The 17,369-nt window shown below is 39.4% G+C and overlaps 1 long non-coding RNA gene across 1 annotated transcript; it reads left to right on the plus strand.

Moving 5' to 3' along the window:
• The first annotated feature begins 15,533 nt into the window (after positions 1-15,533).
• Positions 15,534-17,369, plus strand: LOC130466873 (uncharacterized). Its single transcript, XR_008927016.1, has 3 exons — positions 15,534-15,793; positions 16,153-16,202; positions 17,125-17,369. It is a non-coding gene; the product is annotated as an uncharacterized lncRNA (long non-coding RNA).

The raw sequence follows: 17,369 nt of genomic DNA on the forward strand, positions 1-17,369 counted from the left end.
TCTTTTACACGTGCTCTTGGTCGTGCCTACATTAGTGCAATATGCCTTACTCTCGTTTTCTTAGACTTGCACTGTGGGATGGCTGAACTTATGGTGCGACGTAGGCTTGTGTGGCCTAACAACATGTATTAGAACATTTCTCCAGGTGTTGGGATATCATTGCATTGGAGTACTTCATCACGCCTCGTTCAGGTGCTCGAACAAGTGTAGCACCTTCCGCGTGGGTATGCACGGCTTATTACTTCGTTCGATGCGAGGATTCATAGGTATTTCTTTCTTATTTTTATATCTGGGCAAAACTTGGCTAGCAGAAAGAATCAGCGCCCAGGCTGGGGCGTTAAAGATATTGGCGCCCAGCTCTGGGCGTTGAAAATAATTTCCGGGTATATTTTGACAGTTCTTATCCTTGATTTTTCTTTCGCTTTTGCTTTGGAACGACGTAGACTGTGTAACGGGCGCTTATAGGGCGAGCGTTAGGTGCAGTAGTTTGATCGGAGTTTTGGTGACTCGCGATTTTCAGTTACCCTTGTTAGTGGGGTGACTTTATATATTCTAAGTAGCGCTTAGAATTTGGGAGGGGTTGTAGCCATTCTAAGGTTCGTTTTACGCGATCAAACCTTAGGATTGTGCCCCTATGACGTGTGTATAGCATTAGTGTCGAGAATTTGCGATAAAATCATCATTTCGAGCATTTTTAGAGTGTTTTTCTCAAGCCCCCAATTGTAGCTACGGGATTGGCTTGGTGCTATAATGCTTGGCATACGTCTTTATGCATTCATGGTGACATGGATCATGAATAGCTTGAACCAGACTCGTTTAGTGCTAGGTACGTTCGAGTAGTGATCTGCTACTTCTCTTGTAAATGTCGTATTGTGCGACATTGCATTAGTCAAGGTGGTCACATGTTGAAGTGTGCCTTGAGAAAAAGCTAGGTGCCCTTCTTTACCCATAATCATATTTAGAAATTTCTTTGACTCGCTTGTAACATTGAGATAAACGCCTACTTAGCTTAAACCAAGGACACTCTATTATGTTCGAAGAAGTCTTTGAAAATTATTTGAAATCCGAGTCCTACTGTGTACAATCCGAGGTGTCCTAAGTAAGTTGACTTATAGAAGGGTTCGTACAGGATTATATGAGTGAATCAAAATACTTTTACGATTTTTGGAATACTGTCTAAGGATTTGCTGGAAGCCAGGGTGCAGGCGTCAAGATATACTTGTGCCCGTTTGGCGTATGCTTTAGGCTTTTAGGGCCATCTTTCCCAGAATTTGCGGGAATATAAACCGTTTTCAAATCGACTTAGATTTACTTGGTGTATGTCTGCATAAAAGGTCAAGGTATACTTAGTTCTTTCCCTAGCTCTTTCATTTCAATTTTTAGCCCCCAGTTGCTATTATGTCTTCCCACTAATGGTGCTTTTAGATTTCGATTTTAGATGCCCGTGTCATATGTCTGAGTAGGGTGATCCTTGGTTAAGTGCCAAGTCCTATTGACAATGTCTGATTTTTTTTTTTCAAAGGGGATTCGCAAGCATTTGAATTACCATGAACGGGTACCCTGAGTTCGAAGGAACGATGGGGCGACACCGTAGGACAATCCTCTTTCTTGCAAGCTTACTGCCTTTACTACTTGTTGGCGATTATGACTGTGTCTTAGTGGTGAAAGAAGGTCTTTAAGCGAACGACTATGTCTAGTGGTGAAAGAAGGTCTTTAAGTGAGTTAGTTCGCTTTAGGGAGAGTCAAGTTGAGTACTTTAGAGGTCATGGGCGCTTGCGCTAGCCCCCATTCAATTGAGGCAAAGCGATCTTTTGAGTCTTGGCTAAGTGCCTAGGAGTGTGAGTGCTCCTTCTAGCAAGGGTACGTGCCCTTTATTATTTTTCGATGTGTGCTCATTAATTTTGGCATCTTGATGACTTGGATTCTTCCTTTGACTTAAATTTTTCTTTCGACTTGGATTGCAAGTAATTAAATTTCAATAAAGGACTCTATTCTTTATTCTTGTTATTCTATAGGCTTTAATATTTTTGCAAATTGGTTGGACCGAATCATGGATTGCCTACGTATCCGCCTTAAATAGATATAATTTGGAATCAGGTCTTGCGTAGTTCTTAGCCTAGAAAATGGTTTCTTAGAATGCCGAATTCGATAAGTATGTTCTGAGATGGAAACATATTATTTGAAACGGTAGAATAAGTGAAGTTTATTGTTATTTTAATCTGCTGCTTGCCGTAAGCCAAAAATTTGTTTTATATATTTTTTTTTTGAGTACATTTATTTTTTGGTGGTACGTATATCTGAATACGTGTTGTACCCCCCCAAGTGTTCGTTATTTTTCCGTGCATGTGCGGATAAAATGACGAGCACTTCTGGATAAAATTTGGCGAGCAGAAAGAATCGGCGCCCAGGCAGGGGCGCTAAAGATTTTGGCGCCCAGCTCTGGGCGCTGAAAATGACTTCTGGCGAACCTTTTCTGGTGCGCTAGATGCTTCTTTTTATTTTTAGACGAATTTTTAAAGGCGCTTTGCAAAGTTTGCTTTTTATTATTTATTATTTTTTGTACTTTTCATTGGTCTTCTTTTTTATTCGTGACTCAAGACAGCTTCAAAGATGGGTTGAATGAGTTGGGATAAGTTGTATAGGTATTGGTCAAGCATGAGGATTACATCAACCAAGGCCAATGAATAGCATGGGGACGGCTCAGGATGTATCCAAACAAGTTATATGGTCCTTATGCTAATGGTGATGTAAGAGCAGGCTTGGTCTTTGGAAATGATGGGCATGACGCACGCGTCAATGGCCGTGCGTGGTTTGCGGTTGACAACAAGTTCAAGAACAAGAGTCGAGGTAATGGTTTCTTGAGTTATGGCAATGAGAACATGGATGGGTTAAATGAGATGAACAGGGGCCCCAGAGCGAAAGCGTCTAAGAACATAAGGATTGGAAAGGGTAGACATCGTAGAATTTTATGATTTGGATTGGTTGACTCAATTCTTTTCCTTCGTTTACTTGGGTAAATTTTGCACTTAGGGAGGTATGGGCTAAGTACTTCATGGCTCGCTCTTTTCGCTCTCCCCTTTTTTCTTTCTTTTTAAGTATTTCATGGCTTGCTCTTTTCGCTCTCCCTTTTCTCTTTCTTTTTTCCTTTTTGCTTGGGATTTCTTCCCAACATAAATTTTTTATTTGGGCTAAAAAGGTAGATGGTTGTGGTCTTTGAGTCACGAGGCGAGACTGAGTGAGCCTCATTTGGTAGGCCTATAGTGGACCTTTAACTTTAGTGGGCCTAGGGTGGACCTTTAATTTTAGTAGGCCTAGGGTGGACCTTTAAATTGTCTTACTATGCAAGCGTATTTAGTCGTTTCTTAAAGTGTGCAAATAGCGTAGATTCGAAACCTTGTTTTTACCTTATTGAAATTTAACGAAAGAATTGCATCGAAAATAACTTTTTTGCTTCTTTTCAGATTCCAGTTTCTGGGATTTAATTGGAAGTTGTGATTTAGACTCGAACTTTCATTAATCTTTCTGATTACAACCCGTGTATGAATACAAGGAGGTAGCCTAGACTCAAAATAATGACGTGGCGTAAGCCTATAACACTTGACCAAGCGACTCTCGGACTTAGGCTAATTGGACCATAACTTTCGTTGGTTGACAGTTTAGATCTTAACCCTTGGGTGTTCATTTGTCATGCGCCATTTTGCTTAATGTTGGCAAGGTAGTTAATTGGGGAGATCGAATTTCCATTTTTACAAGGCTAGAATCATTAGTGCGGCTTCTCTCTTAGTGTGTATTGCTTTACCCCAATGGTAGCCTTATGGTATGCCGATTTGGGTATTTTCATGGTTGGTCATGTTGCATTCATGGGAAATCTTTTAGTCCGTACTTAGGAGTATTTCAAGGAGCGAGTGGCTCGAGAGGACTATGATGGTCGTGACCCAATGTGATCATAAGCCTTAAGGCCATTAATTTTTCTTGCCAATGGTATTGACACCTTAGGTTCACTTTGGGGGTTGTGCGACTATGGGGAAATGATTTTCAGAATGTGACTGTTTCCATTTTGCAAATACTATAATATATTATTTTTATTGGTGGGAGAGAGTATTGAGACCGTAGATTCTTAGCAAGGGATGACAATTACATATTGGTGCTTATTGATTTAAATGTTAGGAAGGGGGACTCAATATGGTTTAACCTTTTAACTTGCAGAACGACACCAAGCATTAGGACCGATTCTATGGATAAGACAACTAAGGCTTTAGGATTCAGATTGTACTTTGGCATAGCCTAGTCTAGACTCGGATTTATTTATTTTTTACTTGAACATTTATTTTTTCTTGAAGACTTTATTCGAACATTATTTTTTGAATACTTTGCCCTTGTGACATTCAAGGTCGTTTAATTAGCATGCTCGGTTTTGGTGCCGAGCATTGTCGTCGTAGGAGGCCTAACAACGACACAAAGAGTTATTATTTTTTATTTTTTTTAGTCGCTTTTAGAATCGAGTGCCTTTTCATACGCCCTTGCAGCAACTTTTACGAAAAGCTTTTTTTTTTTTGCTACGTAATTTCTTCTTGCGCGGGCACCGAGGCTGCTGCGCCTGACCAGAAGGCCAAGCCGCAACATCAGCGCCCAGCGAAGGGCGTGAGAAATTCTGGCGCCCAGCCAGGGGCGTTGAAAATGCGTCCCTGGCTGGTTCTCGTTTTCTGTTCGCGTCTACTTTTGTTTATGCGACTTCGATTTTGCGTGCCTGCCTAATAACGTCCTTTACGCGTTGTGCAGCGTTTGTGGGATTCGTTACAGGCCATCCCGAGCGTCGCTTATTTTTGTGGCGATCGTTCGGGTTTGCGAAACACGTGTTTCGGTACAACTCTTTGGCAAATTGGTTTATGAATGTTTGGGCAATTTTTAAGGTCGTTGGTTTTTCTAGGATAGTTTGTCACACACAATCATATATTTCGCTACACATAACTAACATTCCATCATGAGGCAATAATAATATGTCATGTAGTTTATGATAGGCTTCTATGGGTAGTTATTTGCGCCTGGCTTGGTACCGCTTCTATCGTAGATCCAACACATGCCCCGGTCGAGGTAGTGTCCTCAGCAGACGAATTTCGCTCAAGAGGCCAACCCGCAAGTGCAAGCCAAGGGGTCATGCAGGCGAGAGGGACCTAATGAGCGAGCGATTGGGTTTGGGACGGGTGTACTACTAGCGAAAGTGCCGAGTGGACAACATTCGAAGCGTATGCACCCCCCGGTTGGCGATGGGTATCCTTAGTCCCAACTCCCAAGATGAAACACCAAGGGAGCCAAGATTCGTTATGCGGTTCTGTACGTTCACATTAATACGCTGATTTTCAGGTCGTCCCAACTTGATTGGGAAATAAACGCGGGGTAGGATCGTTTCACCCTTCGGCTATTTTGATTACCTACAAGCACGAGTATTTCCTTCACTATCCCCAGTGGAGTCGCCACTTTGAGGGGGTCGAAAAAGCACGAGGCTAATGCGTGACCTCGTCCCTCGTGGGTGTGACGCTTCTTTTTGTCAAATCAAGTGTAATTGGATTTCCTGTGAGTTTACACCCAATTGACTAGTAATATAGGAGTCGCCATTCAGTTTTTAACGACAATGAGAAAAACTGACAAAACCCGGTTATCGTGACATAAAGGGAGTGCAATTATGTTTGACCACGACGGTCGTAGGTTCCCTTGTGATCCCTGGTGGTGGGGATCGCTCAACGTACACCCGTAGGGTAGAGATTGAGGGTTCGGGGGACTATAACTACCGAGAGGAGTACTCGCTCTTCGATAACTCCAGAGGCAGGATATCCTTACTAGCTCAGCATAAATAATTGAAGGGACATGCGTTAACTATTAAACTAATCTGAGTTGATTTTATCAATATACAACATATAGTACTAGATCGAACGCGATTATCTGATTTAAATTGTTTTAAGGGACCTAGCATGATAATCCAATTTCCCAAAAATATCATATTTATTAAGCGTGATCGAACAATCAGATTTTAGTTAGTTTAACAGTTCATAAAAGGGCGAGGAAAGCAATTAAACCATGGAAAAGGGACACATTACGACGCACCCTTGAGAGGTGCGTCACGGTTCTCAGAAAACTAACCACTTTGACTTTGCTATTTCTCCTTTTATTTAACGAATCTCAAATTATGGGACAGGATACGTTCTGTTCGATTTATGGATCGATTGCGACAGAACGCGTGATCATTTTTGCAGCGTGAGGCTTAGGCTTAGGGGGTTTAGAGTCAATACTCAGAATAATAATTGTGTGTTGTGTCCTTTTCACGTCGAACTTGAGGGTCTATTTATAGGAAAGAGTTCGTGGAAAGATAGAATTGCAGAACTCTAATCCACGAGGAATTAGGAAAAAACACGTACCAGGTATTTTCAGCGCCCAGGCCTGGGCGCCGAAGATTTCGGCGCCCAGAGCCAGGCGTTGAAAATAGGGTCTGGGATGTTTTCCTTAGTCAGATTCGGATTCCTAGAATCCGGAGTATTTGAGATTTAATTGAGTCCTTTAGTGCGTATTGACCTTGTGACGGGATGAGTCTGGGCCCGTTACGAACTCTAGGCTCGTTAGGGTTCTAATTAATACGTGACTCTTACTTTTGAATCATATTAGGAATAGGATTCTCTCGCAATTTCTATCTCATTTAGGATTTATGTTGGAGTGCAACACCTAATTCTGACAGGTTTCTATCTTTTATGACTTGCCACTTTTAACAACTACCCATTACGGCAGTTACTATTTTTAGCAGGTTTCCATAAATAGCAGGTTTCTATAAATAGCAGGTTTTGGGTGAAATGAAAAGGGGTAATGAGATTCGTTATTTTATAGGAGATGCGTTGTTAAGTAAAGATTTACGTTTTCATCATCGAACCTTCCCTTTCGGGAATGGGGACAAAAGTAGGTGTCTACACCACCATAGACCAGAAACTGATCCTTAGTGCTTTTTAGGTACTTTAGGATATTCTTGGCAGCAGTCCAATGCGCCTCACTTGGATCTGACTGGTACCTGCTCGTTGCACTGAGGGCGAACGAAACATCCGGCCTTGTACAAATCATAGCATACATGATGGATCCAATAGCCGAAGCGTATGGAATTCGACTCATCTTTCTATTCTCATCAGATGTGTTGGGACACTGAGTCTTGCTTAGATATGTGCCATGTGTCATGGGTAGATGGCCTCTTTTGGCTTCCATCATATTGAACCTAGCTAGCACTTTGTCAATGTAAGTGATCTGGCTTAGTCCAATCATCCTCTTAAATCTATCCCTATAGATCTTGATTCCCAATATGTATTGTGCCTCTCCTAACTCCTTCATTGAGTAACACTTTGCAAGCCAAGTCTTTACAGACTCCAGCATAGGAATGTCGTTTCCAATAAGCAGTATGTCATCTACATACAAGACTAGGAATGCAATTTTACTCCCACTAACTTTCTTGTATACACAAGATTCGTCCTGATTCTTGATGAAGCCAAACTTATTGACTGCTTCATCAAATCGTTTATTCCAGATCCTTGATGCCTGCTTTAATCCATAAATGGATTTCTTAAGCTTGCATACCTTTCCTTGATTCTTTTGATCGACAAAACCCTCCGGTTGTGTTATAAACACAATCTCTTCAAGAACACCATTCAAGAAGGCAGTTTTGACATCCATTTGCCATATTTCACAGTCATGAAACGCGACAATCGCAAGGATTATCCGAATAGACTTAAGCATAGCGACTGGAGAAAAGGTTTCATCGTAATCAACGCCCTGAACTTGTATGTAACCTTTTGCTACCAATCTAGCCTTGTATATGTATACAATTCCATCCTTGTCTTTCTTCAACTTAAAGACCCATTTGCATCCGATAGGTGTAAAACCATCCGGCAAATCTACCAAATCCCATACTTGATTTTCAGACATGGAGTTTATCTCATATTTCATGGCCTCTAACCATTTAGTGGAGCTTGGGCTCGTCATAGCTTGCTTGTAGGTCATAGGTTCATCACTATCTAATATGAGAACATCTAAGTTTTCAGTCAAGAGGACGCCTATCCATCTGTCCGGCTGAACCTTAGTTCTATGTGACCTACGAGGGGCAACAACGTCTTGAGGAACTACTCCCACTAGCTCTTCCAAATGCCTTGGAGGTTCTTCACCTTGAACTGCTTCTAAAGAGTTCTTGGTTCGTTGTTTGTCTCGAATCTCTTCGAGGTCTATTATTCTCCAACTTGTCAATTTGGAAATATGATTTCTTTCCAAAAAGACACCATCACGAGCAACGAATACTTTGTTCTCTGACTTGTTGTAGAAGTAATACCCCTTTGTTTCTTTTGGATACCCAACGAAGAAATATTTGTCAGATTTTGGTTCCAGCTTGTCCGAAATTAATCGTTTGACATATGCTTCGCAACCCCAAATCTTTAGAAAAGACAACTTTGGAAGTTTCCCAGTCCATAATTCGTATGGAGTATTTTCAACACCTTTTGACGGAGCACGATTTAGTGTGAGTACTGCTGTTTGCAACGCATGTCCCCAAAATTGTAAAGGAAGTTCGGCTTGACCCATCATTGACCTGACCATATCGAGTAAGGTCCTGTTTTTCCGTTCCGACACTCCATTCCATTGAGGTATCCCCGAAGCAGTCAATTCAGAAAGAATACTGCATTCTTTTAGATGGTCATCAAACTCGTGGCTAAGATATTCACCTCCTCGATCTGATCTTAGAGTTTTGATTTTCTTGCCATGTTGATTCTCTACTTCTTTTTGAAATTCTTGGAATTTCTCAAACGATTCAGACTCGTGTTTCATTAAGTAAATATAGCCATATCTACTGAAATCGTCCGTAAACGTTATGAAATAACTGAAATCACCTCTAACTTTCATACTCATAGGCCCACATACATCCGTATGTATTAGCCCTAGTAGTTCGCTTGCTCTTTCTCCCACCTTTGCGAAAGGTCGCTTTGTCATTTTGCCAAGTAAAAAAGATTTGCATTGATCAATCTTCTCTAAGTCGAATGATTCTAGAATGCCCTTCCTTTGAAGTGTTTCCATGCGTTTTGTGTTTATATGGCCTATCGACAATACCACAGATATGTGAGATCGGAATCACCGGTTTTAGCCTTTTTGGTATTTATGTTATAAATGTGTTTGCTCGTATCTAGCACATATAGACCATTTTCTTGTTGTGTTGAACCATAAAACATTCCATTCAAAGAAAAAGAACAAATATTGTCTTTAAATTGAAAACTAAAACCTTTAGAATCTAAACTTGAAACGGAAATAATGTTTCTGGTGATACTAGGAACATAGTAACAGTTTTCTAGTTCCAAAACAAAACCACTAGAAAAGAAATAAAATAAGATCCTACGGCTAATGCAGCAATCCGTGCTCCATTTCCCACGCGTAGATCCCTCTCGCCTTTATAAAGCTTTCTACTTCTCCTTAGTCCCTGCGAATTGGAACATAAGTGTGAACCACAACACGTATCTAGTACCCAAGAAGTATAATTAGAAAGATTACAATGTATAACATACATACCTGAAGGAGAAGTGACGTTTTCGTCCTTCTTTTCTTCCTTTAGTTTAGGGCAATCTCGTTTGTAATGACCAATTACAATTGAAGCATTGCGATGTAGATGGAGAACGATGCTTATTCATTTTCCTCTTGGAGGGCGCCACTTGCCCTCCTGTAGTAGATGGAGATGCACCCTTGCTTTGGATCTTACCCGGAACCTTTTTCTTGATTTTCTTACTCTTTACTTTTAGTGACGCTTGCTTATCTCTTACAAAGTCCAATTCATATTGATTAAACAAATAGATTAGCTCACTAATATTGTTCTCCCTTTTCTTGGAGAAATAGAGTAGCTTGAATTTCTTATAACCAGGGTGAAGAGAATTCAAAAGTATTCCCCCAGCTGCAGAATCTGGGAATGGCTCACCAAGTAGCTCAAGGCGGTTGAGAAGCCCAACCATTTTCTTTGTATGGGCCTTAATTGGTGTTCCATCTGTCATTTTAAGATCAATGACCCTTTCCCTTGCCTTTTGTCTTTCGACGTCAAAGCAACAACCCAGTGGAGCATTAAGCTTAGATCCCCAAATGAATGTACCAATTCAAAGACATTTTGGTCGACATGTTGACCACCATGTTGGAATCTACCACGATATATATCCCTAAGATGCCATAGGAGTGCCCATGTCTCATTGCACTATAATCCTTGGGGATTGAGCCAAGAATAAGATCCATCACTAGCGACATGTGGTTCGCCCACGCACGTGCTTTTCTGGAGTCATATCCTTTGAGTAATAGCTGGGGATGGGATTGTCAACAACATATTCAATGTTGTTCCACCTGAGGACTTGCCGAAGCTTCCTCTCCCGATCAAGAAAGTTTGATAGGTTCAATTTTGCATCCATAATTTCGGTTACTTTGAGTGTTGTTTTGTTTGCGGCCATTTGATTACTACATTTGAAAAGAATTAGCAATAAATAACCATTCATAATCCTTAATAACTTTGAAATAAATGCGAACATGCAATCATTAAAGCTATTAAACATTTCATTCATGCAAAAGCAAAACATGGTCCAAAAATGAATGAAACGATTCCAAGACCCTACAAGTCATAAATCCTTAAACAGCTTTGACATGTCTTAAGTCTTTTAAGATTCTAGGTAAGCAAAACCTATTGCTAGTAATCTCCAAATTACTCTTGGTCAATAAATTAATACCATAATTTATCCCATTGCCACAACATATGTCATTGTTGTTTGAGTTAAAACACCATCGTGTTCCTTTGGGATACCTTACCATCTAAGTCAACTAAAATAGCACCTCGCTTTGGCGGAAACCTACTGCGTTAGATCCTTAGATTTTTGTAAGTGCTTGATTTGGAAGGCAATTTCAAACTCAATATTACTTTGGACCTAGTTGTGTCTATGTTGGTTCGATTATTTAGTGAACTAAATCTAATCGAGCATACAAACAACATACACATGCATAATATACATTCATTCACAATATATATAGTGCATAAATAAACTTGGTGAACTAGTATGGCCCAAAACTTTGTTTTGAAGCATCCAATCTTCTTCACCACCTTGTTAGCTTGGCATCGTCTTGAACTTCATTCAACATGCTAACTTAAAGTTCTAAACTAGAAATACTTGAAATAATTAAAAATTACATCAAAATTTTGATGGTATGCAGACCATATTTAAAACTTTACATTCAAAGATAAAACGGTTCGCAGACCGTATTCAACTATCCTAGATTGGCCATACTAGTCACTTAAGTACATGCATTACATAAAATATACATTATATGCATTCATCCATTTGTACCCTAAAACGAATAGCCCAAATAAATATGCAATTATTTACGTGATTTATTTAAAAACCACGTTCACATAAAATGCGTCCTAAAAGATTAATCAATTCTGAATTATTAATCCTTAGAATTTATTCTAATAAAAATTTAATTTAATTAAAATAAAAGTGCCCTACGAAAATAATTAAAATAATTATTTCATTTTAATTTCATTAAGCGGCTCCCACTCAAACCAATATTTATTTCGGATAATTTAATTTTAAATATTTAATTAAACTCACGGCCCGGCCCAAGTTAAATAAAATTAATTAAATAATTTTCCACTGTTATCCATTTTATGCAAATATAAAAATTTAAAGCCCAAACGAAGAAAATGCCAATTTTGTGCAATACGGGCAAGGCTTGCGCCCAGCCCAACACTGCCAAGTACGTTGTGGCCGTACGAGGCCACGAGGAGCAAAGCCCCTCCCTCGCAAAGCCCATCGCACACACCGCAACCATCGCTGCTCCTGGGCCTGTCGTTGTGCTCGTCGTTGTTCGCAAGCCAACGCAGCATCGATGCATGCTTGCTCGCTGCTCACAAGCCAAGGCAGCAGCACTGCCTTGCTCGCTGCTGGCCAGCGCGCGCTGGCACACCAGCTTGCTCGTGGGTTGCCTCGCGTTGCTGCGCCATGCTGCGGGGAGGCAGTGCGCATGGGCTACACCGAGCCATACGCACAACACACCCCTCGTCTCGTGCCCTTGGCTCGTGCCATACGAGCCAACTAATTAAAAAAAATTAATTTCACAAAACCATATTTGTATTAGTTATTTTTCTGAAATTGACAAAATTAATCGTTTTTATTTTCGAAAAATAACAAAGTGTGATTTAATTAATTTTTACAACAATCCAATTTTGCAAAAATTATTAAATCTTGGCTAACAATATTCAAATTTAACGAATGAACAATGTCAACAAAAATTTGAACATTTTTGATAATCGAATCCAAAATTTTTAAATCGTTCTAAACATTTAAATTTCAGTTTTTTACCAATTTGGTTTAAGTCACGATTACAATTAACGAATCAATCAAAATTTTAATCCAATAATTTTTAAAAACTTCCACTTAACATGAAATTATATTTCCTTTCCCAATTAAACAAATTTCCAGATCTAAATTATTATTAAAATCAATTTACGATCTAAAAATCATCAATTTAGGGAAAATAAAATTAGGTTTTATACTTAACATTCATGGCCGAAAATTTTACCATAATTTTAAATTATACCCAAGAACAGTAGGGAAAAATTTCAATCAATTCCGAGTAGTTTAGGTCGTGAAATTACTTGAAATACTTTCCGAAATTGTTAATTTAATTCGTTAATTAACAAAAATGCCTAAAAACTCATACTTCGAGGCCTGTTTTTGCGATTCTGTTCTCATGAGTTGATCTTAGAAAATTGTTTTCAATCAGATTAGGGTCAGAAAATTTGAAATTTCGACACTTTTTTAATTCAGAACATATTATACGATTCATCCAATAATCCACAATATTTCGTAAAATCAATAAAAAATCCGAAAATTTTCAACAGCATACAAAAACATATAAATCATGCTAAAAATTACTTTAATAAATAAGGCTCATGATACCACTGTAGGGGAATACAGTTAAATACATATTGACATGTGCGGAACAATCCCCAAAGCCAGGAAACATGTATAAAGCGCGCACAGATTAAGAAAACTTACATTGGAAGCGTGTTTTCCCTAGTTTATCGATTCACGAACACAAACAAAGAACTCCAATCGTCGTTCCTCTATTTGGTTCACCGACACGTTCAGATCCGTCTTGAGATTCGTAGCTTAGACAATGCTCAAGAGTGTTTAGCTTTTGGGAAGAACAGTTATGAACGGAGAGCACGCAGGCATCACAGCCGTGGGCCTTGGGCCTCGCTGCATTGATGCACTCCCTGCGCGCACACTCCGAGCGTTGCGGGTTGGCTCCTTGCTGCACGCGAGCTGCTGGCTCGTTGGACCTTGCACGCATGCGCGCTTGGCTCGATGGGCCGGCAGCTTCGTTGCGGCTCGTATTCGCGACCAACGCCTTACGGCTGTTATTTATCGTATCGTACTCGACAAATCACCTTCGTACGATACGATTATTCGTTTTGCCTAGTTTATGAATATTCGCGATACGATATACGATTCCGATCCAACGTCATATCGTATATCTATGTTTTTCCAAACTAATTCCCGAAAATCTATTAAATGAATTTCCGATTCATTTAATCCGGTGATCTGTTACATGTCATTGGTGTGACCTTATAGGTTCAGTCAAGAGTAAGTTGTGAGCCTAATATAGATTAGAACTCACTGATCGGAAGCATTGCTCCAGCTAGCTGTTCCGATCACTTGATCTCACTGAATTAATTCTTCGTAATTAATCTAAACCTTGGTATTAGACTAATGCACCTTGGGTGAAGGACACATTTCCTTCAGTTGATGGGCGCAACGCGGTGGATGGATTCACTCGGGAGACTGGCCGGACTATTTGTTCTCGCCGAGCTGGAGGGGCTCGATTGCCACGGTCCAAGACTGGACGCTCTACCAAAGGACTGGCTCCACGGCTAGCTATTGGATGAGAGCTTTCCCCTGCTCTCCAGACATTAGATCTGAGCGGCATTCTGCTTATCCGGTTGACGCCAAGGCTGAGAGGCCTTTGTGGGGCTGTCCTTTCAGTATTATAGATTAGCATGCTCCTTTGTATTTCGTCCTGCAACGTGGTGCTCATGTGATGTTGGAAGGTTTGACTCATCTGTTGTTGGAATCCTGCTAGGATTTCTCGCAATGTTCCAACCGAAACCGGCATATCCAAATTTTCATCCAGTACAGCATCCCTTATGTTGGGACTAAGATGACCACCAGGAGGGGGTGTCTCGACGTCTGGCTCTTCTTCAACGATCACCTCAGCTTCTTGGACCCGGCGAGGTGTGTTCCCGGCATTGACAATTCGATTTTCTTCTTCCATATGGTGTTGGCTCCTTTCACGTGGACGCCTTTCTCCCGAGTTGTCGTTATGCTCCTCGCCGTCAGATTGCAGTTCCACCATGATACTATACTTCCCCACAGACGGCGCCAAATGTTGTGGGAACTTTTGTGGTGATGACGTGCCACCTTTCCTCAGAGGTATCAAGTATGTGCTGGCACGATCTTCCTGCAACCTGCAAAACAAGAATATTCCCATAGGAATATTCCCTCCGATGCCTAAGTAAGTATTGGCTAGAGAGAGAAGTAACTTGTAGATAGAAGGCAGATCAAAGATAGTTTTTGGTAGGTGGGAATGAATTGAATGTTCCCTTTTACCTTGGGATCTAAGCTATTTATAAGACTAGGGTTTTGGGTGAATTGGTCCCAAACCCTAGTTACATGATTGGCTAACCTTAGGGATTGGGGCATATGTCCTTTAGAGGATGTAAGGGCTTAGTGTGCCTTTTTATTTGGGGCCTGCTATAGATAGTCTTGGGCCTTTACTATTCTTCAGAGGAAAGGTTCGTTAAGTTCCTGCCTAGCATGTGAGGGCCACGTGTCGCTCTTTGGTAGGTTCAGGGTGGCAATTGGGCCACATCAACAAGTGATAGTATGTCATGGTAGTAAGTGCATGACAAGGAGTAGCACTTTAAGAGTTAGAGTTTCGGGGACGAAACTCCTTTTAAGAGTGGTAGAATGTGATACTAACACTTCGTTTCATTATTTTTGTGCTTCTTTAAGTAACGAACTTTTAGTTCGAGGACGAACCTTATTTTAAGGAGTAATAGGTGTAATATCTAAAGTTTTGTTATTTTTTTTATCCATCATGAGATAACATTAGAGTTAGAGGACGAACTTTGTTTTTAGAGGGGGTGAATGTAATTCCCCAATTTTTTTATTACAAGTGGATCTTATGTGAGAGCTAACTGTAAAGTTCTAAAGTTCGAGGACGAACTTTATTTTTAGTGGGAGTAGATGTAATACCCGAGATTTTCGGGTATTTTATAATAAATTATTTTTGTAATTTAAAATAATTTTACAATTTAAAATAAAGGTTTTAATGAGTTTTACCTAAAAGAAACTACTGAATTAACATTATAATCTAAGTTTTCTAGATTAATTAAACTCTATACCTAACTTAAGCTATAAATACCCCTTACTAAACAAAATTTCCGCCCTAATACTCCTTCTGACTCTCAAGGAAACTGATGCGTCTTTCCGCCGTCGTCATCATCACTAGCCTAGTCTTAGCCTCCTCATCCAATTGCTTCATTGATCGACATCCACCACCGTTACGCACCACTTGAACCGCCTATATACATGACACAATCATCACCGGCTACAAAAAATTGCATGGTCGGTAGTGTTCTCGAACCCAACCACCGCGAACCACCCTTGCCGCATCAAAGCGTCACTCTAATGTGCAAATGGTGTGTTGTACTGATAGTATGCTCTGAACTTTCTTTCTCTCTTAGTACCACAAGTTTGAAAAATTGACATTGTTTAAAAGTTTTTTTATGATTAAGTTCTACTAATGTTGGGTTTTTGTGTTCGAAAATTCAGTATTAAATATTTAGATTTCTTGTTTTTTCCAAAGGCTTAATATTACTATTTAAATGATGACTAAGCTTTGTTAATTGCTTTAAATTGGCTTTTGCAAAAACGTTTAAATTCCTTACAATCAAGTAACAAAAACACTATTTTGTTAATTGGATTTAAGTAGTAAGCGTTAAACGTTGATGTGTAAAATGCAAGCTAACCTAGATCTTATTCGCTTGTTAATTCTTAGACGGAGAATAGTACGGAAGAAAGTTACTGGTGGTGAAATACGTACTCAAGGTAATTTTCAATGTCCATTACTTTTAGGTCCCGTTAGTAAAAATATTTTGAACATAATGTGTTATTATGTGCTAAGGTGATTAAGTGTGGTTTATATGAGTTGTGTGAATTGAGTCCATAAGCATATCTAGTACGAACTAGTAGTATTATTATGAGGATGTTATTTGAACTCTACAACTATTTTATGAAAATGATATAGATTCTTGTTTTACAATGTGGAATCTATTGATGAACTTGGACGTCTATTATGTATATTGTTATTGGGGTTGGTTATAAAATAAAGGAGCATGGTGAGCTCTTTGAAATAATTAAGAAACATCAATGGGCTAATTATATGTAACTAAATGTCCTAAATGTTAAAAGAACTTGTTGGGTTTGGCTTGTTTCGTGTGACTACATGTATTACATGTCTGGACCTTATTAAAATACTAATTACTTAAAATGTAATCTCAGAGGGAAAAGCCCGTAAGGGTTAAGAACAGGTTGCCCTTCTAGATGTAGTTCTATCGGTGCACTTTAGTGGAGACTCGATAGGCTTCAAGTATGTTTCTATTATTCGGTATTAAACTTTCTACTTAGTCTTCCTCCTAATTCTATTGGTGCGCGGTCGCGGAGACCCATAGTCAATTAGTGAGGGGTGTGCACACTAGGGACATTCTGTACTCATCTTACTTTGGCCATTCTCAAGGGTTACGCGCGACCCTTAACGTTCTCTTTCCCTTACTTAATTAATATTGGTTTTATGTGATAAGTTTAATAATGGAATTATTAAATTGGTACTTGTTGTTTAATTACTTATTTTATATACTCAAAACATTTTCAAAACTAAAATTATTTATTTTACGGAATGGAGTTGGATTACTCAGTTTATCTGATTTTCGAGAGTTCGTCTCTCTTGTTTCTTTTCTATTTATTTTTGCAGGTTGGTAAAGGTATTTGGCTACGAGTGAGGAGACGCTTAGAATAACCACCTAGTCAAGAGACAATTTCTATTTCAGTCTAAGTTGGATTTTGTTATTTATTTTATGGGATTTGGTTGTAATATTTATTTAGCCACCTTTTAGACCACTTAGTTAATTTTGACTTTAATGATTTTAAATTGTTTTGTTGCTTTGTATTTATTTTCTATGAAAAAGAAATGTAGCAGTGACACTCCCAAGGTTTGGA

The sequence above is a fragment of the Spinacia oleracea genome, chromosome 2 (genome assembly GCF_020520425.1).
Source record: "Spinacia oleracea cultivar Varoflay chromosome 2, BTI_SOV_V1, whole genome shotgun sequence".
Lineage (NCBI taxonomy): Eukaryota > Viridiplantae > Streptophyta > Magnoliopsida > Caryophyllales > Amaranthaceae > Spinacia > Spinacia oleracea.